Source organism: Gorilla gorilla, chromosome 2 (assembly GCF_029281585.2).
Source record: "Gorilla gorilla gorilla isolate KB3781 chromosome 2, NHGRI_mGorGor1-v2.1_pri, whole genome shotgun sequence".
In the NCBI taxonomy this organism is placed as follows: Eukaryota; Metazoa; Chordata; class Mammalia; order Primates; family Hominidae; genus Gorilla; species Gorilla gorilla.
In genome coordinates this window covers 164,054,862-164,080,731 of record NC_086017.1, presented here as the reverse complement: position 1 = coordinate 164,080,731, position 25,870 = coordinate 164,054,862, and the positions used below count along the sequence as shown (strand labels likewise).

General features: G+C 38.2%; 1 long non-coding RNA gene across 1 annotated transcript in view; it reads left to right on the top strand.

Moving 5' to 3' along the window:
* Positions 1-2,143: 2,143 nt before the first annotated feature.
* LOC134758109 (uncharacterized) overlaps positions 2,144-25,870 on the top strand; it is a 48,715-nt gene continuing 24,988 nt past the window's right edge. The window contains exons 1-2 of the long non-coding RNA XR_010132982.1: positions 2,144-2,273; positions 18,145-18,273. This is a non-coding gene — a long non-coding RNA (uncharacterized lncRNA). The remainder of the gene's footprint in view (positions 2,274-18,144; positions 18,274-25,870) is intronic.

The following is a 25,870-nucleotide window of genomic DNA, read 5'->3' as shown; positions in this document are numbered from 1 at the left end:
ACTGGATCCCACTCCAAGATTCAGTAGTTCTGGGTTGGGCCCAAGAGTTTGAATTTTTCTAACAAGTTTGAAAACCACTGATCTAAGAAAAAGGAAAATGAAGTATATTTCTCATTCCCTTGGAGGAGCAGCATCTGCATCACCTGAGAACTTAGTGGAAATGCAGAATGTGAACGAGAAACTGCATTTCAACAAGATTTCCTGGTAATTTGAATGTTTGTTAAATTTTTAGAAGGACTCTTGTATAATTTTCAAAATAAAATTTTTCTTAAATGGCTTACCAAATGAGTTACTGGGGGAATAGATGAATAAAGGAATAAGTGAATGAATAATGAAATAGAGGCCCCAAGTGGGCCTTCCAAATCTATTGGCCAAGTTTTCTCAGCGACTGTGAAGACAGTGGCTCGTCATCATAGTGGTGGAATGGAAGTACCTTCCACAGCCAAGTGTTTTCCGCATGATTGGTCTGTTCCAGGCTCTAAAAAGTTCCATATTTTCCCTCTCCCTGCCCCATCCCAAATAATCTCATCTTAATATTTTGTGGCTTCACTATTAGCACGCTGTTGTTTGTGCCAAAGATTGAAATAGGAGGCAGGCTGGAATACAGAAAGAAACACAGTGCTCTGTAGATTTAGTGACGAACTGGCTCTGGGCCAAAGAGTAACAGGTAAGTTTCACAGCTGCAGCTGAAAAAGAAATGAAAGCTTTGAGAAAGCCTAGAGCCAAGTCAAAACATGCCATATATGATTTTCTTTTGGCAGATATACTGTAAAATAAGAGTAGACCAAATTCCCCAGGTAATAGTAATTGACCTATAAATGTCATTATTGATAGATTGTGTTTCTGGAAACATTGTTCTAGAGCTAAAGTGCTCATATGAACCTCAGAAAGGAATTTAGAATTAGGCTTTGAAAGTCTTTTTCTCTCTTTACTAATGATTTCAAGTTTCCTTTTGGAGGGTTGCATCTTTTCTTTTTTTCTAATTATTTATCTAAAAAAGTCACATACCCAAGCAGCCACAAACAGTAGGCCAAAGTTTTCTTGGAAAAAAAAAAATGTTGGTTTGGAAAAGGTTATTTGCTGTCATTTCTTCACGGGGCCATTCACTCCCACATCTAATTATTTGATAGGAAGATTGATAGAGTTCACGTTAAGGTTAGCTTTTTTAAACCTGCCAATCTGAGGAAGAGTTGATACTACATTTTCATAAAACATTATTGTTGAGTGAGGCATTGCTATGGTTGCAATGTTTGTGTCCCCAAATTCATGTTGAAACTTAATCCCCAGGGTAACTGAATTAAGAGATTGGGCCTTTATGGAGGTGATTAGGCCATGACAGCTCTGCCTTCTGGATGGGATTAGTACCATTATAAAAGGGATTGAGGGAGTGAGTTCAGCCCCGTTTTGCCCTTCTACCTTCTGCTTCCTGCCACGCGAGGACAGTATTCATCCGCTCCAGAGGACACAGCAACAAGGAGCCAACTTGGAAGCAGAAAGCAGCCCTTACCAGACACGAAACTTGTTAGCTCCTCGATCTTGGATTTCCTGGTGTCCAGAACTGTGAGGAATAAATATCTATTGTTTATAAATTATGCAGTCTGTGGTATTTCATTACTGCAGTGCAAATGGACTGAGGTGGGCATAGGCTGATTTTGGGGGCAATGCCATTCAGATGTTGCATCCTGCTACGCAGCTTGAGAAACAATCCTTTAATGTTCTGTTGCCTCCCCTTCCTCTTTTGTAAAATGAGATTAATAAAATTTTCAATCTCTCTCTCCTAGATGTCTATTCAATTTAAGTAGAACACATGGTCTCATAACTAGAAAAAAACTTCCCATATCTTTAGCCATGTAATACAGATACATTTCTGCAAACATCATTTTATTTTATTTTTATTTTATCCTATTTCTGGTACAAGCTTCAAAATCAGTTTCCACGTTCTAAATGCTCATTAGGCAAATAGCATTTTTGGTCATAAACCAGCCAGTTATACAAATTATTAGAGTTTTATAATAACTAACAAAATTAACAACTCTAGATCTCTCCTTATTTGTGCACAACAAAATATGTGCCTTATCCAAACCCAATATGAAAAATCCTCCTTCTCTCTCTCTCACATTCTCTGTTGTTAAATTGCTGAATCACTGTGTGTGGCAGCCAAGTTCAACTCTACTGGGCATGCCTGTTTGAGAATAGTCAGGGGCACCCAAGGTCCCTCTGCTATTTCTAGATAACAAGAACAGAAGAGCAGCCTGATGCCATACTCTAAACAGGTCTGTGTGTGTGTGTGTGTGTGTGTGTGTGTGTGTGTGTGTGTGTGTGTGTGTATTATTTCCCTATGTCTTATTAAAGCTGGCAGATACTCTGTATGTTTATACAAGTAATAGATTGTACAATTTGGGCATGATGGGGGGACCTTGAGAAATCATGTATTTCAACTTCAAATTATAGCATGACAAAATGTAGATAATCCTGGGCACAGTCAGAAGAGCTGGGTGCTGGCTCAGTGGCTCACTGAGGTGTACTCTAAATCACTTTCCAAGATTAATGTGAGGAATATTTTGATAATTAAGGTTTCTCTTTCTCTCACATTTAAAGATAAACTCACAGACTGCAGGATTAACTCTACTTTCTTTAGTTCTTATTGAGAATAGAAGTAATATTCTTTGAATAATGTTTTATTGATTTCCAGTGCCATTACTTAGCACCATTTTTCCCTTCCCTAAATTAAAAACAAATCACTTTCATCTATACTTGATAACTTACTTTTATAACTCCTTAATTATTACTCATTAGAACTAGATGTTATTACATAGTAAAAGGTTGATGAACACTCAATAAAATTGTAGATTATTTTACAAATCAAGAGTGTTAGCTCTTCCAAGAGATGAATAAGTTTATGCTCTGGAAATGGCCTGTCTGCTTTTGATTGATTACTTTAGTAACAATGTGATTCCGAGCATGTCATGCAAATTCTCTGAGCATCAGTTTCTTCTGTTGTAATAAAAGAATAGGAAGGCTGGGCGTGGTGGCTCACGCCTGTAATCCCAGCACTTTAGGAGGCCGAGGCAGGCGGATCACAAGGTCAGGAGTTCGAGACCAGCCTGGCTAACATGGTGAAACCCCGTCTCTACTAAAAAAAATATACAAAAATTAGCTGGGCATGGTGGTGTGCGCCTGTAATCCCAGCTACTTGGGAACCTGAGGCGGGAGAATTGCTTGAACTCGGGAGGCAGAGGTTGCAGTAAGCTGAGATCGCGCCACTGCACTCCAGCCTGGGAGACAGAGCAAGACTCCATCTCAAAAAAAAAAAAAAAAAAAAAAAAGAATAAGAAAAGTACCTACAGAACTGGAAAACAGAGGCTATATGGTTTGTACAGTTTATTTGTATTGAAATACAGTGTAGTTAAATGCTTCTTAAAACACTTTTCAGCTGGGTTTCAAAGTCTGTTGATTATATAAAAGTTAAAAAAACATTTTATTTGTTATCATGGACTTTCAATCACACCTATTTAGGCCTACAATATTGGGTTTTATTTTAGTTGGTATTTGTTACTGACCAATATTTTAAAATTATCTGTTACCATCTTCAAACCTTTTCAGTTTCACTAATATATAGTCAACCTTTCTCTAGACCTTGCAATTCTTAGTTTGCAAATATGATTACTTAAAAAAATTCCAGAAGATACTATCTGTAACAATGGAGTCCTTTCTTCTATTAATCCCCCCATTAACTTATATATGGAAAATGAACTTTTAATAGAGAAAGATAAAAAAAGTGTTATAAGAATTTTAAAAATAATTTCAACTGTTATTATAGATTAAAAGGTAAATGTACAGGTTTGTTACATGGGTAAATTGCATGACGCTGAGGCTTGAAGTCCCACTGATCACACCACCCAGGCAGTAAGTACAGTACAGAACAGGTGGTTCTTTAACCCACATTCGCCTCCTTCCCTCCCCTGTCTAGGAGTCCCCAGTGTCTATTGCTCTCATCTTTATGTTCAAGCGTATTCAATGCTTAGCTTCCACTTACAAGTGAAAACATGTAGTTTTTGGTTTTCTCTTCTTGTGTTAGTTTACTTAGGATAATGGCCTCCAGCTGCATCCTTGTTGCTGCAAACGACATGATTTCATTCTTTTCATGGCTGTGTAGTATTCCATTGTGTATATGTGCCACATTTTCTTATGTAATCCACTGTTAATGGGCACCTAGATTGATTCCATGTTTTTACGATTGTGAATAGTGCTGCATGAACATATGAGTGCATGTATCTCTTTGACAGAATGAATTATTTTCCTTTGGGTCTATACCCAGTAATGGGATTGCTAGGTCAATCGGTAGTTCTATTTTAAGTTCTTTGAGAAATATCCAAACTGCTTTCCACAGTGGCTGAACTAGTTTTCATGCCTACCAATAGCATGTAAGTATTCCATTTTCTCTGCAGCCTCACTAGTATCTGTTGTTTTCTGATTTGTTAATAATTGCCATTCTAACTTGTGTGAGATGGTATTTCATTGTGATTTGCATTTCTCTGATGATTAGTGATGAGCATTTTTTCAAATGTTTGTTGGCTGCTTTGTTTTCTTCTTTTGAGAAGTGTCTGTCGTTTTCTTTGCCCATTTTTAATTTGGTGTTTTGGTTTTTTGCTTATTAATTCATTAAGTTCCTTATAGATTCTGGATATTATTAGCCCTCTGTCAGATGTGTAGTTTGCAGATACTTTCTCCCATTCTGTAGGCTCTCTATTTACTACATTGGGGACTTCCTCTGCTGTGCAGAAGCTCTTTAGTTTAATTAGGTCCCATTTGTCAATTTTTGTTTTTGTTGCAATTGCTTTTAGAGATTTAGCTATAAATTCTTTGCCAAAACCTACGGCAAGAAGGGCATTTCCTAAGTTTTCTTATAGGATTTTTATAGTTTGAGTTCTTACATCTAAATCTTTACTCCACCTTGAGTTAATTTGGGTATATGGTTAGAGGTAGGGGTCTAGTTTCATTCTTTTGCATATGACTAGCCAGTTATCCCAGCACTATTTATTGAGAAAATGTTTATAACTAAGAAACAAGGCAATTTCCTGTATTATTTAGGGAAAAAAATCAACTTTTTATTAAATTACTTGAAGACTCCAAGTTAAAATGTTCCTTCACCTAATCCCTTTGAAAACTCACTTTAATTATAGCAATTTAAAAAAATTCCTTGGTTTTAGAAAGATTTTTCACATATTAGAACAATCTTTTGCACATATTTGAACAATCAAATTACATATTCTCACTACCTTCTGGTTTCTTCAACTATCCTTAAAGGGTACAAGTCTGAAAATGCTATTGTTGATTTATTTAGAATATTTATTAAATCTCTTAAAAATCCCCAGAAGCTACTGTAGACAACAGGTTGATCATGTGTTGTGAAAACTGGCTGGTTTCATACCTTTGAAAATGGTCATATTATTTATTTTTATCTGAACCTTAGGTTATATCCAAAACACATATTCAGTTATTTGGTACCTATACTCTAAGGCAGAATGAAAACTTATTACTTTTCTTATAAAAGTTAATTATTAAACTCAAGGACAATAGATGTAAAAAAATAAGGTTTTGGCTATGGCATTTCAGAGCATTTGTTGAAATAAGAAAGAGAAGAACTTTTATATCTAGGAATTTAACCAAAGAAATCATCTTGTCTCTGATTCAAGATATAGTCATAATGATGTTCAGGGTAGTGTGATGGTTATAAAAACAACAACAAAAACAAAAACTGGAAAGAACTAAAATGTTCATAATAAGAAGCTAGCTAAATATTAGTCTTCATTAAATAAATATTACATCATCATAAATCTGTTATGGAGGAATGCCTAGGCCTAATAACATAGAAAACTATTCATATCATGTTTTAAAGGAGAAAAAGTAGCTCATAAAATAGCATAGATAGCAAAGAAACTTCCACAGACATAAACATTTCAATTAACAGATAAATAAAAATCCATACACACAAAAAATTCAGAAGAATAAATTTCCAAAGCAATTATATTTAGGGATTGGAGCTAAGTGATTTTTATATACTAATCCACATGTTTGGAAATTATCTGTAAAGTACCTATGATGGATTTTAAAATAAAGTTACCATGTAGTTACCCAGCTGGATAAACATGACATCTGGATTTCTATCTTGACAAATTTTTGTTTTAATCTCTCACTGTTCTTTGAATCTGTTTCAACTGAATACAAAATTTGCCAGCCTAGAACTTTGTTGCTCACTCTGTGAAAATAAGCCTAGAAGTCATTTTAAATCATAAACATATTTTACTCTAGAGAATAGACTAGATACTTGAGTTGTCTGGATAGCTTTCTTCTTTTTTAAAGTAAGGATTTAATGCTATATATTTCCCTCTCAGCACTGATTTAGCTGCATCCAACAAATTTTGATATTTTCTACACTCATTTTCATTCAGGTCTATGTTGTTTTTTTTTTGTTTTTTTTTTTTTTTGAGACGGAGTCTCATTCTGTCGTCCAGGCTGGAGTGCAGTGGCACGATCTCGGCTCACTACAACCTCTGCCTCCCAGGCTCAAGCGATTCTCCTGCCTCAGCCTCCTGAGTAGCTGGGATTACAGGCGTGAGCCACCACGCCTGGCTAATTTTTTGTATCTTTAGTAGAGATGGGGTTTCACCATTTTGGCCAGGCTGGTCTCGAACTCCTGACCTCATGATCCGCCCACTTCAGCCTCCCAAAGTGCTGGGATTACAGACATGAGCCACTGCGCCCGGCCAGGTCTATGTATTTTTAAATTTACTTTGGGACTTTCTCTTTGATCTATGGATTGTGTAGAAGCACATTGTTTAATTTTCAAGTGTTTGAAGATTTTTCCATTGTCTTTCTGTTATTCATGTCTAGTTTGATTCTATTATTGTCAGATAATGTGCTCCTTATGATTTTATTTATTTAAATTGGTTGAGGTTTGGTTTATGACCCAGAATATGGTCTATGTTGATTAATGCTCCACGGGCAAGCTCTGTTTAGTGCTATGTTTTCCTGGCGGATTGATCCCACAGTTGATCTCCTTCTTTCACTCTGTGTAATTTTTTTCACTCTGAGATCTACTTTGTTTGGTGTTAATATGGTCTCTCTATTTTGTATTAATGGTGGCATAATATCTTTTTCATTCTTTTAGTTTCAACCAACTTACCTTGTTATGTTTGAAATGAGTTTTTGTAGACATTGTATAGTTGGGTTGTTTTTTTAAATTCAGTCTTCCAATCTCTTTCAATTAGTTTCAATCAATTTAGTCAATTTACACTTAATTATTGATATTATAAGGCTTAAATATGGCATTTTATTATTTGTTTTCTGTTTCCTCTGGTTTGTGTTCCTTTGTTTCTCTCTTCTTGTCTTACCATGGATTATTTTAAAAAGCTTTAGAATTCTTTCTTGTTTTATTTATGTTTTTGAGAATATCACTTGTAGAGTTTTCTCGGTGGTTCATGTACATATTACAATATACATACATAGCTTATCATGATGTACTGTTATCAAAATTTTACCACTTCTAGTGAAGCACTGAAAGTTTACTCTCATTTAAACACTTTACCCTCTCCATTTATTAAATACAGTCATGTGTCACTTAATAACAGAGAAAAATTATAAGAAGTGAATCACTAGGTGATTTCATCTTGTGTGAACATTATAGAGTGTACTTACACAAACCTAGATGGCACAGCCTACTACACACCTAGGATATATGGTATAGCCCATTGCTCCTGGGCTACAAACCTGTACAGTGTGTTAATGTACTGAATACTGATGACAATTTTAACATAGTGGTATTCGTATATCTAACCATACTTAAGCATAGGAAAGGTACAGTAAAAATATAGCATAAAAGATTTTTAAATGGCACACGTGTATATGGCATTTACCACGAATGGAACTTCCAGGATTGAAAGTTGCTATAGGTGAGTCAGTGAGTGAGTGATGATTGAATGTGAAGGCCTAGGACATTCTTTAAACTACTGTAAGACTTTATTAACACTGTACATTTAGGCTACACTAAATTTATAACAATTATTTTTTCTTCAATAATAAATTAACCTTAGCTTACTGTAACATTTTACCTTATAAACCGTATAAACTTTAAAATTTTTAAACTTTTTGACTTTTTAAATAATAGAGTTCGCTTAAAATACACATTGTACAGCTATGCAAAAATATTTTTTCTTTATATCATTCGGTAAGCTTTTCCTTTTCTTTTCTTTTCTTTTCTTCTTTTTTTTACTTTTTAAAATTTATGTTAAAAGCTAATTTGGGAGGCTGAGGCAGGAGGATTACTTGAGACTAGGAGTTCAAGACCAGCCTGGGTACCTTAGTGAGGCCCCATCTCTACAAAAAAGAAAAACTTAAATTTAAAAGCTAAGACACAAACACACATGTTTTTCCTAGGTCTACCCAAGGTCAAGGTAATCAATATCAATGTCTTCCAACTCCATATCTTGTGCCACAGGAAGGTTTTCAGAGACAATGACAAGCATGGAGCCGCCTTCTTCTTCTTCTTCTTCTGCTTCTGCTTCTGCTTCTTCTTTCTTCTTTCTTCTTCTTCTTCCTCTTCTTCCACTTCTTCTTCTTCTTCTTTTTTTTTGAGACAGAGTTTTGCTCCTGTTGCCCAGGCTGGAGTCTAAGCAACCTCTGCCTCCCAGGCTCAAGGGATTCTCCTGCCTCAGCCTCCCAAGTAGCTGGGATTACAGGCATGTGCCACCACACCCGGGTAATTTTTGTATTTTTAGTAGAGATGGGGTTTCACCATGTTAATCAGGCTGGTCTCGAGCTCCTGACCTCAGGTGATCCACCCGCCTCAGTCTCCAAAATATGCCTGGCCTGGAGCTGTCATGATAATAATGCCTTCTTCTGGAATACCTCCTGAAAGAACTACCTGAGGCTGTTTTACAGTTAACTATTGTTTTTTAATAAGTAGAGGAACTACACTCTAAAAATAAAGATAAAATGTATATTAAATACAGAAACTGGTAACACAGTCATATATTATCATTATCAAGTATTATGTATTGTACATAATTGTATGGGCTCTACTTTCATATAACTGGCAGTGCAGCAGGTTTGTCAATACCAGCATCACCACAAACTCATGAGTAATGTGTTGCACTATGATGTTGCAACAGCTGCAGTGTCAGTAGGTCATAGGAAGTTTCCAGCTGTATTATAATCTTATGGGACCACTGTTATATATCTGGTTCATCATTGACCAAAATGTTGTTATGCAGTGCATCACTGTATAATTGTTTCAAGCATTTATATGCACAGTGAACACTGTGACAAATGGCATTAAAATTTTTGCTCCAGGCAACAAATATAATTTAAGAAATTCATGAGGAGAAAGAAGAATACAGTCATGTCTTATGAATTCTTTATCTTCTTTGAGAATGTCTTTATTTCTGAAAGATAGATTAAAAAAAAAACCTCCAGGTTGTGAGTTCTTTTCATTCAGCACAAAAATTTGGGCCACTTTCTTCTGACTCCATGGGTTCTGACGAGAAACTTACTGTCATTTAAGTTGGTGCTTCCCTGTATCTAATGCATTACTTGTCTATGGTTGATTTTAAGACTGCTTTGTCCTAGTTTTCAAAAGTTTAATTATGATGTGTCTTTACATGGATTTCTTTTTCTTTTTGTATTTTTTTTTTTTTTTTTGAGACAGAGTCTTGCTCTGCCACCCAGGCTGGAGTGCAGTGGCTCAATCTCAGCTCACTGCAACCTCTGCCTCCTGGGTTCAAGCAATTCTCCTGCCTCAGCCTCCACAGTAGCTGGGATTACAAGTGTGCACCACCACACCTGGCTAATTTTGTATTTTTAGTAGAGATGGGGTTTCACCATGTTGGCCAGACTGGTCTCAAACTCCTAACCTGAGGTGATCCACCTGCCTTGGCCTCCCAGAGTGCTGGGATTACAGGTGTGAGCCACTGCACCTGGCCCACATGCATTTCTTTCATTTCATCCTATTTAAGATTAGCTCAGCTTATTGAATCTTTAAGTTCATGTCTTCTATCAAATTTGGTAAGTTTTCAGTTATTATTTCATCAATTACTTTTTCAACCCTACTTTTTCTGTCTTCTCCCTCAGACTCAGATAATAACAATTTAGATTTTTTTATTATTGTCCCCTATTATCTGAGGCTCTGTTAATATGTTTTTTCAAATCTATTTGTTCTCTGTTGTTCAAGTTGAAAATGTTTTATTGATTTGTCCTAAAGTTAACTGATTCTTTCTACTGTCATCTCCATTCTACTATGGAGCCTATCCAGTGAGATTTTTGTTTTTGTTTTTTTTGTATTTTTCAGTTATATAATTTCCATTTCAGTCTTTTTTATATATTTAATTTGATTTCTTTGCAAGATTTTTTATTTTTCATTTGTTTCCAGGGAGTTTTGATTTCTCATTGAAACAATTTTACGGTGGCTGCTTTAAAATAGTTTTCATCAGTCTCCAAAATCTGATTCCTTTCCATATTGGCCTCAGAGATGGAGAGCAATACTCCTGGCCCATCCTGTAGCCATCCAGTTCTGGCAGGCTTTCTACTCTATCTCAACAGTGCCACTGGGAGAGAAAAGCACCTGTCTGGGATGCCTTCTATCACTGGGTGCAGGGCCAGGAGTACCTGAAGCTGTGGGTTCTGGGTTGCCTTTTGCTGTTGAGTGGAAGGCTATCCTAGATCATTTTCTGTTGCCAGGTGGAGGGCAAGAAAACACAGGATTTGATTGCCTTCTGTCATTGGGTAGAGAGCCAGGAAATGCCTGGCCTAGGTTTTATTCTGCTGTTGGGTGGAGAGCTGGAAATCACTGAGTCTGGATGGCTCTCTGTATTGGATGGTGGGCCTGAAGATAGTGGCCCTGAGTTACCTTCTGCCACTGGATGGAGGGCCAAGGGACACCAGACCTCCTAAGTGCCACCAGTGCAAGTGGAAGGGCCTGTTGCTGCCAGCAAGAATGGGACGTGGATTGGACAGATATATTTTAGTACCACTGATTAAACTATATTTTTCCCAGTCACTTAATCCTAGACTCTTTTCTCAGTGCTATTCTTCCTAGATTTACTTCCTATTTATTAAGGAGACATTCTATTTATTAAGGTAATTTCTATTGAGTCTCATCTACTCCATTTTCTATTTATTCTACTAGTTAGTGTCATTTTGATGCTATTTCATGTAGTCTTCATCGCCCATTAACAATATTGGCATTATAAGAAATGAGGAAATACTGAAGAAAAGCACAACCAATACTAGATATTAAATTAGCAAATTAATATTAAAGAGAAAAGTGTGTACTTTGAATATAAGAACAATAAATTTAGTGACTAGACTTTTTGTTATGACAGAAAGCAGAAAACTAATTGTTCCAATAAGACAGCTCTACCAACTCTAGCTTTTTCATCCCTCAAACTAGTTTAATTATTAAAGCCATTATTGGTTCCAGAAACTTAAAACTTGACCAAAGGTTTAATAATTTATTTAATATATTAATTCAACAAATATTAATATATTACCTGTCATTTGCTTAGGTGATAATCTGCTTTAAGAAAGATATGGGGCTGGGTGCAGTGGCTTACACCTGTAATCCCAGCACTTTGGGAGGCCGAGGCGGGTGAATCACCTGAGGTCAGGAGTTCGAGACCAACCTAGCCAACATGGTGAAACCCCATCTATATTAAAAACGCAAAAAATTAGCCGGGCATGGTGGTACATGCCTATAGTCCCAGCTACTTGGGAGGCTGAGGTAGGAGAATCACCTGAACCTGGGAGGTGGAGGTTGCAGTGAGCTGAGATTGACCACTGCACTCCAGCCTGTGTGACAGAGTAAGGCTCCATCTCAAAAAAAAAAAAAAAAAAAAAAAAAGAAAAGAAAAAGAAAAAGAAAGAAAGAAAGAAAGAAAGAAAAATTTTCCTTTTTATAGAATAAGTCTGACTATTCATTCTGTTTTCCTGTATTATCCTCTCATGTGTTCCCTTGATAGAGTAAACCACCTGCTTAGCCTTAATAAATCCTCTATAAAACTATGGCATCTCAGTTTCTTTCCTAACAAAAAAATTGATGTCTAGTGCTTCAGCATTGGTGCCAAAGTGGCAGGTGTCTTGGAAGTGCCCAGGGAGACTTGCTGACAGCTGGAGAGCTATGGGTAATAAACACAGCCAAGCCTGCTTTCTCAAGATATTTGAATTGGGGAAGGAGGAGGGTGTGTTACAGCAATTACCTAGCCATGCCAACATTTGCACACTACTATTAATATTTCATTACCACTCCCCTTGATATTTTGACTTTACCTGTAGCAACTGTTGTTTAATCTGAATTATTACTTATAAAATTGATAAGACTTTATTATTAATAAGTAGCACTCACACTTATGCTTCAGAGAAAGTTCTGAGGTATCTTTAAAATATCACACATTTCTTAACTCTGGAGGACCTCTGTTCAATTGAAATACTGTAACATTTGATGTATTTAATAACAACCCAGATTTTCACATCAAACGATTCTGGATATATGATATTTGCTATATAATAGGTCATTGTGCAGTATTTATTTATATGTTTTAAAAATGGTAATTGACTGGGACGAAATCACTGATCAGTCAAGATACAGAATTTGTAGCTTCCATGAATTTCTTGGACTACCCAGGACTGGGTGTTCCTGGAACATTAACATATCATATTTTCTGTTCTTTTTGAGGCTCATAAGCCAAGGCTGGCATCTTTTGTGGCAGGTCTTGGAGCACTGTGCAGTCAGACCAACACCAACAGCAACAACATACTGAGCTGCAATCTATGGCAGCCTCAGCACCATAGTCCCGGGGTCCTCTCTCTTCAAGCTGATTCTTCAGACTCAGATTTTGAAGGAAAACCAATTAATTGCATCTGTGTCTCTCGTTTTTTTCTTTCTCACTGCCACCAGACTCAACCAGTCCAGATATATATAAGTAGATTCCAACCACAATAGGGAAACCAAGGCTAAGTGTCTAACTAGGTCCACTCACAAGAAACCAAGAAATCAAAGTAAGCTACTATTGAGCTTGGGCCTTAGAGCACAAAGAATGCATGGGATAGAAGCTGACAAACTTTGTGGTTGGCCTATGAGTGTTCACCCTCTATAAGCATTCACCTATGTGGATTTCTTTTTTTTCTGTGTTCCCCTAAGATTCTTCAAGTAGGTCAGTCACTTCCATGCTGGTGGGTATTGCCTTGGAGTGGGAGGACTAAATTAGTTGTTAATAAGCCCCTCAAGCCATAGGCCAAAATCTAGAAAACTCAGAGACCCACAAGGGCAAGCCAGATAATTAACGCTGGCTTGGTGGCAATTCTGGTGAACCCCAAGGCACAATGTGTCAATCTAAAAAGAGTACCTGCTCCTAAGATGTCCAACCATCCTGGTTTGCCTGTAACTGAGGGGTTTTTCAGGAAGTAGGACTCTCGGTGCTAAAACTGGAAAACTCCCAGGAAAAAATGAGATGAAAATTGGCCACCCTAGCTCCTACTCAACATAGCCAATTTTTGCTATATTTGAACTTCTTTCCTTCTTTCTATCCTTCTTTTCTTTCATATGCAAAAGCCCCTGTTTCTTAAGTTTGAGAATTAATTCAAATAAAAAATAGTTTACAGATTAAAACACAACCCATATTTGGCTCATGGGCTCCAAGTTTGTAATACATTTTTAAAGAGAAGACAGTGTATGCCTAAGGGAAAGACTTAAGTAGATGGCCTTGGTTTCCTTTTAGTCTGGGTTTTAAACCTCAGTCAAAAATGAGCCATTATGGCTCATTTATTCATCCTGTTTCACAAATAGTAGTGGTTGCACATAAGCTTTAGTAATTTACTGAGGAAACCTAAGTTAGTTATAAATGATGTCATTTTAGTTATTTTCTTGGTCCTTGTTATCTATATATACTCTCCTTGGGAGTACTCCAGTGGCGTTTGTGAGAAAATAGGATTCCTCTATTTGGCCATGGAAAACCCTTTCCATGGTGAAGTGCTCAGGACAACTAATATTGCAATTATCACAATGCTGTCTTGTTTCTCTTGCCTTCCATTGCTAACCTTGTCATTCTTTCCATTATACCTTCTGGAGTTTACTTAATTCATCAGAGACAACCGCTTTACATTCTCAGCTTCTTCACAGACCCTCTTCTCTGCCTGCTTGCCATAAATAAGTTAATAAATATAAAAATGCTCCAAGTATTTTTATATGGATGAATTAAGTAAACTGCAGAAGGTATAATGGAAAGCAAGGTGGCACATGTCTGTAGTCCCAGCTGCTTGTGAGGCTGAGGCAGGAGACTTGCTTGAACCCAGGAGGCAGAGGTTGCAGTGACGCAAGATCGCACCACTGCACTCCAGCCTGGGCGACACAGCAAGACTCCATCTCATAAATGAACAAACAAAAAAAACTTGGAGCAGTACCTAGAAAGTAAGTGTCAAAAAACATTATTATTATTATTATAATCATTATTAACTGAAGCCTGGCTCTGCCTAAAAAGCACAACTTTCTTTGCAATCCTCTCAAGGAAGCTTTGCCATTTCTTCTTAATGTCTGAATTTTCCAAAGTATGCAGAAGAGGATTGTACTCTCCCAGCTACCCACTGCTGTTGGCAGGCAATTATTTGCTTATCCTCCAGCAGAAACTTATGTTTGAGACTCCTACCATCAGTTTGAGCCCAGTCTTACTCTTCTTCTTCAGCTTGGTCACAATCTCACAATCACTGAGGGCTTTAGGTCTGCCTCAAGGTTTTCCTCCATGCTGATTTCAGAATCTTAAAGAGGCTTCATGGCCATGTGAACAAGCCATTAATGAATGCCTCCTGCTTTCTTTATCTACTGACTTACTGTGTGCTCTTCCATTTTCATCATTAGGAAACTCTGAAATCCTAAACTTCAATTTTCCATTCTCGGACCACATCTCCATTTTAAATCTCCTCCTTTTCAAAAAGCATTTGAGCCCTTTCCATTTCAGTACCACCTCCCTCCCAGCCTTATCCTTCATAGAGGAAATTGAAACTGCCATATAGAATCAGCCTTACTTTTCCCTTTTTACCTAAAAACTTAGGTATCTGTCTCCACTACCGCCTGGCTCAGAGGAAGGGAAGCCATGACCTCACTCACTGGTGGTAAACCCTACCACTTGTGTTCTTAGTCTAATCTCTTCCTATCTCTTCAGAAAAATTCCAGACCATCTATCTCCATCTTTCATTCTAAGTCCTGGCTCCTTGTTGCTTGCCTATGAACCCACTCAAGTCTCTTCCATCTCAAAAAGAAAAAGAAACACTTCTTTAGAACCTCCAGCTAGCACATTTCTCTTCTCATACCTCCAGACCATAGTTCTTCAAAACAATCTGCTCTCAATGTCTAGCTTCCTCACTTTCCATCCCCTCTTAAACATTTTGTACTTGGGTATAGTCCACAACTACTTTACTTAAACAACCCTTACTTGGCCTACCAAACATACTTGATGCCCAAAGAATTATTTTATTTCCTAACATACTGGCTCTCAGGAGTACTGGCCTGGTCTTTACTAACACCTTTCCCTTCATTGTCCTATGAAGGGAATTATATGTGTTTTGCATGTGTATTTCCCCCATATTTCCAGCCATTTCTCAGCCTCTTTAATTGTATCCTCTATAATTTTCCCAGTTTTATACTTAAAGCACTCCTCTAGGGTTTTGTTTTTTGTGTTTTGTTTTTGTTTTTTTGACAGAGTCTCACTCTGTTGCCCAGGCTGGAGTGCAGTGGCATGATCTCAGCTCACTGCAACCTCCACCTCCCGGTTTCAGGTGATTCTTTTGCCTCAGCCTCCTGAGCAGCTGGGATCACAGGCATGTGCTACCACGCTTGGCTAATTTTTGTATTTTTTTTAGAGATGGGGTTTCACCATGTTGGCCAGGCTGGTCTCAAGCTGCTGACCTCAGGTGATCCTCCCGCCTCTGCCTCCCAAAGTGCTGGGATTACAGGTGTGAGCCACTATGCCCCACCCTCTGAAGCACTCCTCACAGCAACCAGTATCCTTGACGTCTCACTCATGGCCTCAGCACAAACTACCACTTCTATATGCTGTTTCTCAAATTTATACCTGTATCTCTGAACTCTCGTATAAATTCTGTATTCATAATATGCAATTCCCTATTGGAATCTGTACCAGAATGTCTAAGAATCCTAAAAAGATGATATGTACAAAGGTGACCTTGTCTTTCGCAGCCTTTCATCGTACTTCTTGTAATTGTCATGAGAATTCATGAATTTTCCCCACAACAACCTAAGAGTTCTCTTAGAATCTTTTTTTTCTCCTAGAATCTTTCTTGTCCTTATTTCCTAAACCTAATTCGTACTATGTTAGTTTGGATCCTTTAACAAGCAGACATTGACACTAGGATGGGTGGAGATGTACAAGAAATTATTCAAGGGAAACACCTGTGAAGGATGAAGGGAAAGGAAGAAGAGTATATAGGAAGAGGCTTTAGCCTGTCATGCACCTCTGGCAACTGAAGGTAAGGGGGAAGTGTCTTAGTCTGTCTGGGCTGCTATAACAGAATAAGACTAGGTGACTTATACACAATATACATTTATTTCTTATAGTTCTGGAGACTGAAGAGTTCAAGAACAAGGAATCAGCAGATTGGTTCTTCCTGGTTCATAGATAGATGGCTGTCTTCTCACTGCATCCTCGTATGACAGAAGGGGCAAGGGATCTCTCTGGGGTTCTCTTTTATAAGGACACTGATCCTATTTATGAGGGCTCTGTCTTCATGACCAAATCACCTCCTCCAAACCCCACTTCCAAATACCTATTATATTGTAGAATAGGACATCAACATATACATTTTGCAGTTGGGGGCAAAAACATTCAGTCTATGGCAGGAAAGAAGAAAGACTGGGTAGGAAGAATTAGGCCACTGGGGAGTACTCAAGCCAAAGTCTTTAGTTACAGGAGTCCTGTATTCCAGGGGAGTCTTGTATCCTACAAGAATGGCCTGCACTAGCTCTCTCAGCCATGCTCATTCATTGGCTGGAAGCAGCCCATGGGAATCATGGCCTCATTATGAACGAAGTGGTGGAACTAGTGGAATAGATGCTGGATCCACTGATTAATTTACTTACAGTGCAGGAGATCTGAGAGATACATTTCACAGTCGCCACTTTCCAAATCCTATCAATTTAATCTTCTTAATAGCTATCAGGCCCCTTTGTGATCCATTCCCTAGGCATGGCCTTATTATCTTTTATCTAAAATGCTAACTGTCCTCCCTGCCATCAGTCTTGTCTGCCTTTCTCTCCAGTTCATTTTCCAAGCTGCTGCCAAAATGCACCTTTTCATATGCAAATCTAATTTGGTAACTTCCCAGTAACCAGATTATTATCTTTGAATGGACACTCAGGGATAAAAGCCAAGCTTCTTAGCATAGCGACAAGGACATACCAAATATTCTGCTAAGCCTGACTAGCTACATCTCCAACACTTCCCCCTACTTCTCCAGAAACGTACAGTACACTCCACTGACTGAATTTACAGTCCCTCAAACACATCTTCTTTAGCCTTATACCTCATCCTTTGAACAATTTCATCTTCCTGGAGTGACCACACTACCACTGCCTCCTTCTGACCCATAGCCTGATTATTAACTGCCACATAGCTCAGTATATTTTTCTAAGTCAGTGGATCTTGTTTTGGCTGCACAGTGCCTAGAGAGCCTTAAAAATAAAACAATACTGAAGCCTGGGTCCCATGCCCAAAGATTCTGATTTAATTAGTCTGAGATATGCCTAGGCATTGAAAGTATAAAGGTTCTTAAGGGAATTCTACTGTGCAGCCACAGCTGAATTGAGAAACACTGCTTTATAGTTTTCTTCCCGAATTCTGAAACTCCTAGTGGGAGTCTGGAGCTCCTGCCCTGAGTAGCATCTGAACACTCTCTTTACATGTTTATATACAATATGTGTAGCATGGTGTGAATCTGTCTTACCTTACTAGGTCCAAAATTTTTTCTCTTCCTTTAATATTATTATTTTTAAAAATCATGCTAAATCTGACTTTGAGTTCTTCTTGAGGAATGAGAAACCTAGTATCAATTATCAGGAGACTATTCTTACTCTACCCACTTTAGGTTTGGATAAGGATCTAAGAAGGCTGATATCCATAGAAGAAATCTGAGGACGAACCTGTAGACTTCAGTTCATCATATTTGCCTGTGAGATATTCAATGTCCAGCCTGAGCCTGATGTGCCATTAGAGGGTGAGTGGCTTTACTTTGCTCAGATTTGTATGACCTTCAAGGCCAGAACTTTGGATGCTCACTCTCCATGGCCTCACTGAGAACTCTAGTGTCTATTGGTACTGTCAGTAGTAATCCTCCACTTCCCTCTTTGATTTGCAAACAAAACCCTAGATGGTGATTTTTTTATTTGCCTACTGATATGGTTTGGATATTTGTCACACACAAATCCGATGTTGAAATGTAATTCCCAGTGTTGAAGGTGGGTCTGATGAGAGGTGTTTGGGTCATGATGGCAGATCCCTCAGGACTTGGTGCTGTCTTTGTGATAGTGAATACTCATGAGATCTGGTTGTTTGAAAGTGTGTGGCACTTCCCCCTCCCCTTGTTCCTGCTCTTGCCATGTAACCTACCTGGTCCTACTTCACCTTCTGCCATGAGCAAAAGCTCTCTGAAGTCTCTTCAGAAGCCAAGCAGATGCTGGTGCCATGCTTGGACAGCCTGCAGAACTGTGAGCCAATTAAACCTCTTTTCTTTGTAAATCACCCAGAATCAGATATTTCTTTATACTAATGCAAGAATGGCCTAACAGAAAATAAATGCTGGTGCCGTGCTTGTACGGCCTGTGGAAACATGAGCCAATTAAACTTCTTTTCTTTACAAATTACCCAGTCTCAAGTATTTCTTTTTTTTTTTTTTTTTTTTTTTTTTTTTTGAGATGGAGTCTCGCTCTGTTGTCCAGGCTGGAGTGCAGTGGCACGATCTCAGCTTACTGCAAGCTCCACCTCTGGGGTTCATGCCATTCTCCTGCCTCAGCCTCCTGAGTAACTGGGACTACAGGTGCCTGCCACCACACCCGGCTAATTTTTTGTATTTTTAGTAGAGACAGGGTTTCACCGTGTTAGCCAGGATGGTCTCGATCTCCTGACCTCATGATCTGCCTGCCTTGGCCTCCCAAAGTGCTGAGATTACAGGCGTGAGCCACCACGCCTGGCCTCAAGTATTTCTTTTTAGCATATAAGAATGGCTGAACACAGAAAATTGGTACCAGTAGTGGGGTATTGCTATAAAGATACCTAAAAATGTACAAACGATTTTGGAACTGGGTAATCGGCGGAAGTCAGAAGAGTTTGGAGGGTTCAGAAGACAGGAAGATGAAGGAAAGTTTGGAACTTTTGAGAGACTGGTTAAATGGTTGTGATCAAAATGCTGATAGTGATATGAACAGTGAATTTGAGGCTGACAAGGTCTCTAATGCAAATGAGAAATTTATGGGAAACTGGAACATAAGTCACTCTTGTTATGCCTTAGCAAAGAGCTTGACTGCATTCTGTTTATGACCTTGGGATCTATGGAAGTTTAAAGTTAAGAGTGATGACTTAGGGTATCTGGTGGAAGAAATTTCTAAGCAACAAAGTGTTCAAGATGTGACATGGTTGCTTCTAACAACCTACACTCAGATATGGGAGTAAATAAATGACTTAAAGTTGGAAGTTATATTTAAAGGGGGAGCAGAGTGTAAAAGTTCAGAAAAATTGCAGCCTAGCCATTTGGCAAAGAAAGAAAAAGCATTACTGAGATAAAAATTCAAGGGGGCTATGGAGCAACTACTTGCTAGAGATATTAGTATGGCTGAAAGGAGGCAAGTGCTAAAACCAAGACAATGGGCAAAGGGCCTCCAAGGCATTTCAGAGATCTCCAAGACAGCCCCTCCCATCACAGGTCCAAAGGCCTAGGGTGAAAGAATGGTTTAGTAGGTCAGGTCCAGGCCTCCACTCCCCTGTGCAACCTTTGGACTCTGCTCCCTGCATCTAGGCCACTCCAGCTCCAGCCTCATTTCAGTGGATCCCAGATACAGTTCAGGCCACTGCTTCAGACGGTGCAAGCTATAAGCCTTGGTGACTTCCATATAGTGTTAAGTAGTTGCACAGAGTGAAAAAGTGAAGGAGGCTTGGCAAGCAATCTCTGCCTATATTTCACAGAATGTATGAGAAAGCCTGGGTACCCAGGCAGAAGCCTGCTGCAGGGGCAGAGCCCTCACACAGAACCTCTACTAGGGCAGTACAGATGGGAAATGTAGGGTTGGAGGTCCCACAGAGTCCCCACTGGGGCACTGCCTAGTGGAGCTGTGAGAAAGGGGCCACTGTCCTCTAGACCCCAGAATGGTAGATCCGCTGGAAGCTTGCACGCTGTTCCTAGAAAAGCCACATGCACTCAACTCCAACCTGTGAGAGCAGCTGTGGGGGCTAAAACCTGTAAAGCCACAGGGGTGGGGCTTCCCAAGGCCTTGGGAGACCACCCCTTGCACCAGTGTGCCCAGGATATGGGACATGGAATCAAGGATTATTTTGGAGCTTTAAGATTTAATGGCTGCCCTTCTGGGTTTTAGACTTGCATGGAGCCTATAGCTCCTTTCATTTGGCCAATTTTTCCCTTCTGGAATGGGAATATACCTAATGCCTGTAATACCATTGTATCTTGGGAGTAAATAACTTGTTTTGATTTTACAGGCTCATGGGTGGAAGGAACTCAGCTCCATATGAGACTTTGGACTTGGACTTGGGACTTGGGAATTTCGAGTTAGTGCCGGAATGAATAAAGTCTTTAGGGGACTGTCTGGAAAAGATCATTATATTTTGCAATGGAAGAAAAAAATGAGATTTGGAGGCCCAGGAGTGGAATTATATAGTTGGGATATTTCTCCTCCCCAAATCTCATGTTGAATGTAATCCCCAGTGTTGGGGGTGGGGCCCGGTGAAAGGTGTTTGGGTCATGGGGGCGGATCCCTCATGGCTTGATGCTATCCTCATGATAGTGAATTCTCATGAGATCTCGTTGTTTGAAAGTGTGTGGCACTTCGTCTCTCCCTTTTCTCTTGCTCCTGCTCTCACCATGTGATGTGCCTGCTCCTGCTTCACCTTCTGCCATGAGTAAAATCTCCCTGAGGCCTCCCCAGAAGCTGAGCAGATGGTAGTGCCATGCTTGTACAGCCTGCAGAAATACAAGCCAATTAAACCTCTCTTCTTGATAAATTACTCAGTCTCAGGTATTTCTTTATAGAAATGAAATAACAACCTAACACATCTACAAATTTACAGTTTGGGGCCCTGGTACATAAAAGCTGGTAAAGGTAAATAAAACATAACTGCTTTACTTTGTTCTATACTTGAAGTAGGGAGCAAAAGTTACCTTTCAATCTTTTAAGAATGAGAAACTAGACAGAAATTAATATTACAATAAATTATCCTACCACATTTGTATTATACTATTTAATAATTTGGTTAGTTTGCATGTCTTCTTTCCCACCAGCATGAGGAATATGAAGGCAGGAAATCCATGCTGTTATATACTATATGCCCCTACTATACCAACCCCAGCAAATGGCATATAATAGGACTCAGTAAATTGGTTACTGTCTCTTATTTCCCACTTATCATTTTCCTTGCAGTCAACTAACTTTTATTTTCTTTACACTACTAAATAAATTTTATTCTCTTTTTTTTCTTTTTTTTTGAGATGGAGTCCAGCTCTGTCGCCCAGGCTGGAGTGAAGTGGTGTGATCTCGGCTCACTGCAACCTCTGCCTCCAGGGTTCAAGCAATTCTCCTGCCTCAGCCTCCCGAGGAGCTGGGATTACAGGCATTTGCCACCATGCCCAGCTAATTTTTGTATTTTTAGTAGAGACGGCATTTCATTGTGTTGGCCAGGCTAGTCTCGAACTCCTGACCTTGTAATCCACCCACCTCGGCCTCCCAAAGTGCTGGGATTATAAGCATGAGCCACTATGCCTGGCCATAAATTTTATTCTTAATCAATTACCTTATCATCTTTGCTATTCAAAAATAATTGCAAAAACTATAAATGCTATTACAAAATACTAAATTGAATAGCTATGTAATAGTAATGCTTATGAAAAAGCTGGACAGCCAAGTGCTCATCAAATAACTGAGCCAGAAATCATTGACAAGCAAAGAAGATTGAAAATTAAACACCACTCCTTCATTCTTTCCCTACCACGAGTATTTGGTTGATTAACAGTTGATTTTCCTAGTGAGAAGTCTCTACATTATTTTCATCATAGTGTTTTCACTATTGAATAAAATTTGTATATATATTTTAAATTTTGTTTATATATATATATATATACATCTTTCTTCATAAACCAGAATGAAAACTCCATGAATAAAATGACTTCATCTATTTTACTGCTATTTTCTCAGCATCTCAGAAAGTGCATAGTAAACAATAGATGTTTAACATTTGTTGAAAACAAGAGTCATTCTTTATGTAATAAGATATATTAATAACTAATATGGAATATATGGAAAGTAATCACTTCAATGGAAATTAGGATTCTAAATACTGAACTTTAAAAAAACTACTTATATATGATAAAATAAATCAAATGATTTTCATTTATAATTTTAGAAAACTCAGTGTTAAAAATACTGATATGTGGTATTATGACTGCAGAATTTTGGCAAGAAACTTAAAACTTTAAATTATTAGTATAGATGGAGCTCATTTAGTCACATGCAGAGTACTCATAAATACACATACACGCAAGCTGTGTATGTAACCACGCTAAAATTGAGTATACCTAAAATACTAGCTTTATGTAAAGCATCATTGACTGACTAAAATAACATCTTTAACAATAGGAATCTGAAGCTATAAGTTCAAGTTACGGAAGAACAGAAACAAATTAATCTTTAATTCTGCATCAGTGGTACCTAAAGAGACACAGTTTGAATAATTAGTAAGAATATCTACCATTGAGTTAGTTTCTAGAGTTCTTTTGCTTATGACTCTACATTTAAAGCAATTTGAAAATTAAACATTGATAAATAAAATCAACAAAACCTCTAGCCAAAAAAAGACAAATAAATAAAATCAGAAATGAAAGAGGAGACTGTAGTACAACTTTTGCCACAGAAATACAAAGGATCATAGAAGAATGCTATGAACCATTACATGCCAACAAATTAGATCATCTAGAATAGATGGATACATTTCTAAACACATAAAACCTACCAGGACTGAATAACAAAGAAATAGAAAATCTGAACAGGCCAATAACAAATAAAAGGGATTAAATCAAGGCCGGGTGTGGTGGCTCATGCCTGTAATCCCAGCACTTTGGGAGGCCAAGGCAGTTGGACCGCTTGAGCCCAGGAGTTGGAGACCAGCATAGGCAACATGACAAAACCCCATCTCTACTAAAAATACAAACATTAGCTGGGTGTGGTGGCATGCGCTTGTAGTTCCAGCTACTTGGGAGGCTGAAGTGGGAGGATCGCTTGAGCCTTGAAGGTGGAGATTATCGTGAGCAGAGATTGTGCCACTGCATTCCGGCCTCGGCAACAGAGCAAGACTCTGTTCCTGCCTCCAGCCCCTTCCCTGTCCCACACACAAAAAGAGACTGAATCAATAATAAAAAGTCTCCCAAAGCCCAATATCTGATAGCTTCACTATTGAATTCTACCAGACACATGAAGAACTAATACCCATCCTTCTCAAACTCTTCCAAAAAGTTGAAGAAGAGGGGGTACTTTCAAACTCATTTTATGAAGCCAGCAACAAAAGCCAGACAAGGATACTACCAGATAATATCCCTGATGAACATAGATGCAAAAATCCTCAACAAAATACTAGTGAATCAAATTCAACAGCACACTAAAAGGATCATTCACCATGAGCAAGTGGGATTTACCCCAAGGATACTACAATGGTTCAATATATGCAAATCTCTGAATGTGATATACTACATTAACACAATGAAGGACAAAAACCATATGATCATCTCAGAAAAAAAATTAAATGTTAATTTAGATGGGTCATTTGACATACCAGGTTAGCAACTGTTTAGTCAGTAGGTAAAATTGGTTGTTTGAATTCATCTGATTGTTTTTTAAACAACTGATTATCTTTCTGAATTAATTTTTCAAAACAGTTTGCGCATTTTTGTGGAAAGATATCATGTACATGTGATAACTAAAAGCTACTTATCCTATTTACCTCACAAAGAAAAAGAACATCTATTTGGGAAATGTGGCTCTTAGAAGTGTTTGAATTCTTGTCCTGGATAAGAAAGATCATAGGTGGTAGACTTGGCTTTGGGCACTGGAACCAAGAGTAAGATGGTAGACAAGGTAGACCCCCAACAGAATGTGGAGCCACCTGCCTCCCTGAAGCATAGGTCACCAAGCCTAAAAGCAGAGAAGCAGAACCCGGGTACAAATGTGTAGGAAGAGTGGTCAGAGCAAGAGGTCTCAAAGTGGAGGAGGGGAGAGGGCCCTGGGGTGCGGCTACAGGCTCTTTATAAACAGCTCCAGTCTTGACTGTCAAATGTGTTGCAAGTTGCCAAAAGCTTTAATCTGTTTTATTTATTCCTGAGGAAGGAATCCAAACAACTGAAACAGTAGTAACAATTAAAAACATGACTAAATAATACTTTCTGGAATGGAGCAACAGGACTGTTCATATCTCAAATAATTAATAAAACATTAGAAAAATTTTTGAAAAAACAAGAAGAAACTGTCTTGAAAGCACCTAGTCAGAAAAAGCAAGTTTCCTCTGAAAGAAAAGACACTAGCTTCGCCCCAGTCTTATCTATTAAAAAATTAATCCCAGCAGGAAATGGAGTAACATCTACATCATGATGAAGGAAGGTGGATGTCCCTAGCCAAGTTATTGTTTATGCAGGGTATTCGAAGATATGTTCAAATATGCAAAGCTTCCAAAAACAATTCACTCATTTGCACTACTTAAAGAAAAAGCAAAACTACTTGAAGATATGTATAGCCAGTTGAAAGATGACTAAAATTTGAGAATTTAACAGTGAGAAAGTTAGAGTATAAAAGATTGGTGGTAAGCATCAGTATCAGTTAAATATAGAAGTAGGTCAACACATGTCATATGCCACACAGAAAAAGATAATATATACAGGTTATACCCCATTTCTATAGTGCAACAAAACCAAACAGTTAAACACTGATAAAGAGATCCCCTGAAAAGTGTCAAATGCTTTATAAGAATTTATATGTTGTCATCTAATAATACTTTTTCTAGGCTAGCCTAAAAAAAGTATTATTATCTGAGAAATAGATAATATATACAAGGATGTTCTTTGCATCTTTATTTATTATAGTGAAAATATGAACCTAGATATCTAACTGGTAAAATGAGTACCCAATTGGCTTGAGGAATAAGAACCTTAGTAGGAGATAGGTGGGAGGAAGAAGATAGATGTAGGGTATTTATTCCCCTCATTTCATTATTGAGGGATCTCCTTGGACCAACTACTCCCTCTAGTAAAGGTCACAACTGTCAAAGTGGCTCTTTACATGGGACTGTCCTTCTGGGTTTCATTAATTGTTTCCTCTCATCACCCTTTTAAGCCTATAGGTGACAACATGTTATTACCTTTGGAATATTGCACTATCCTCCATGGTTTTCCTGTACCTCATTCATACCTTTGAAGTAATCTTTTTTTAAAAAAAATTCTCCTCAGATTTACTCAATTTGAGTGTGCCAATGCCCTGGTGACTGACAGGCTTCTGCTTTGACTTTAGATGCTAGAGATGGCTCACCCATGGGTGACTTGTTTATAGTAACAA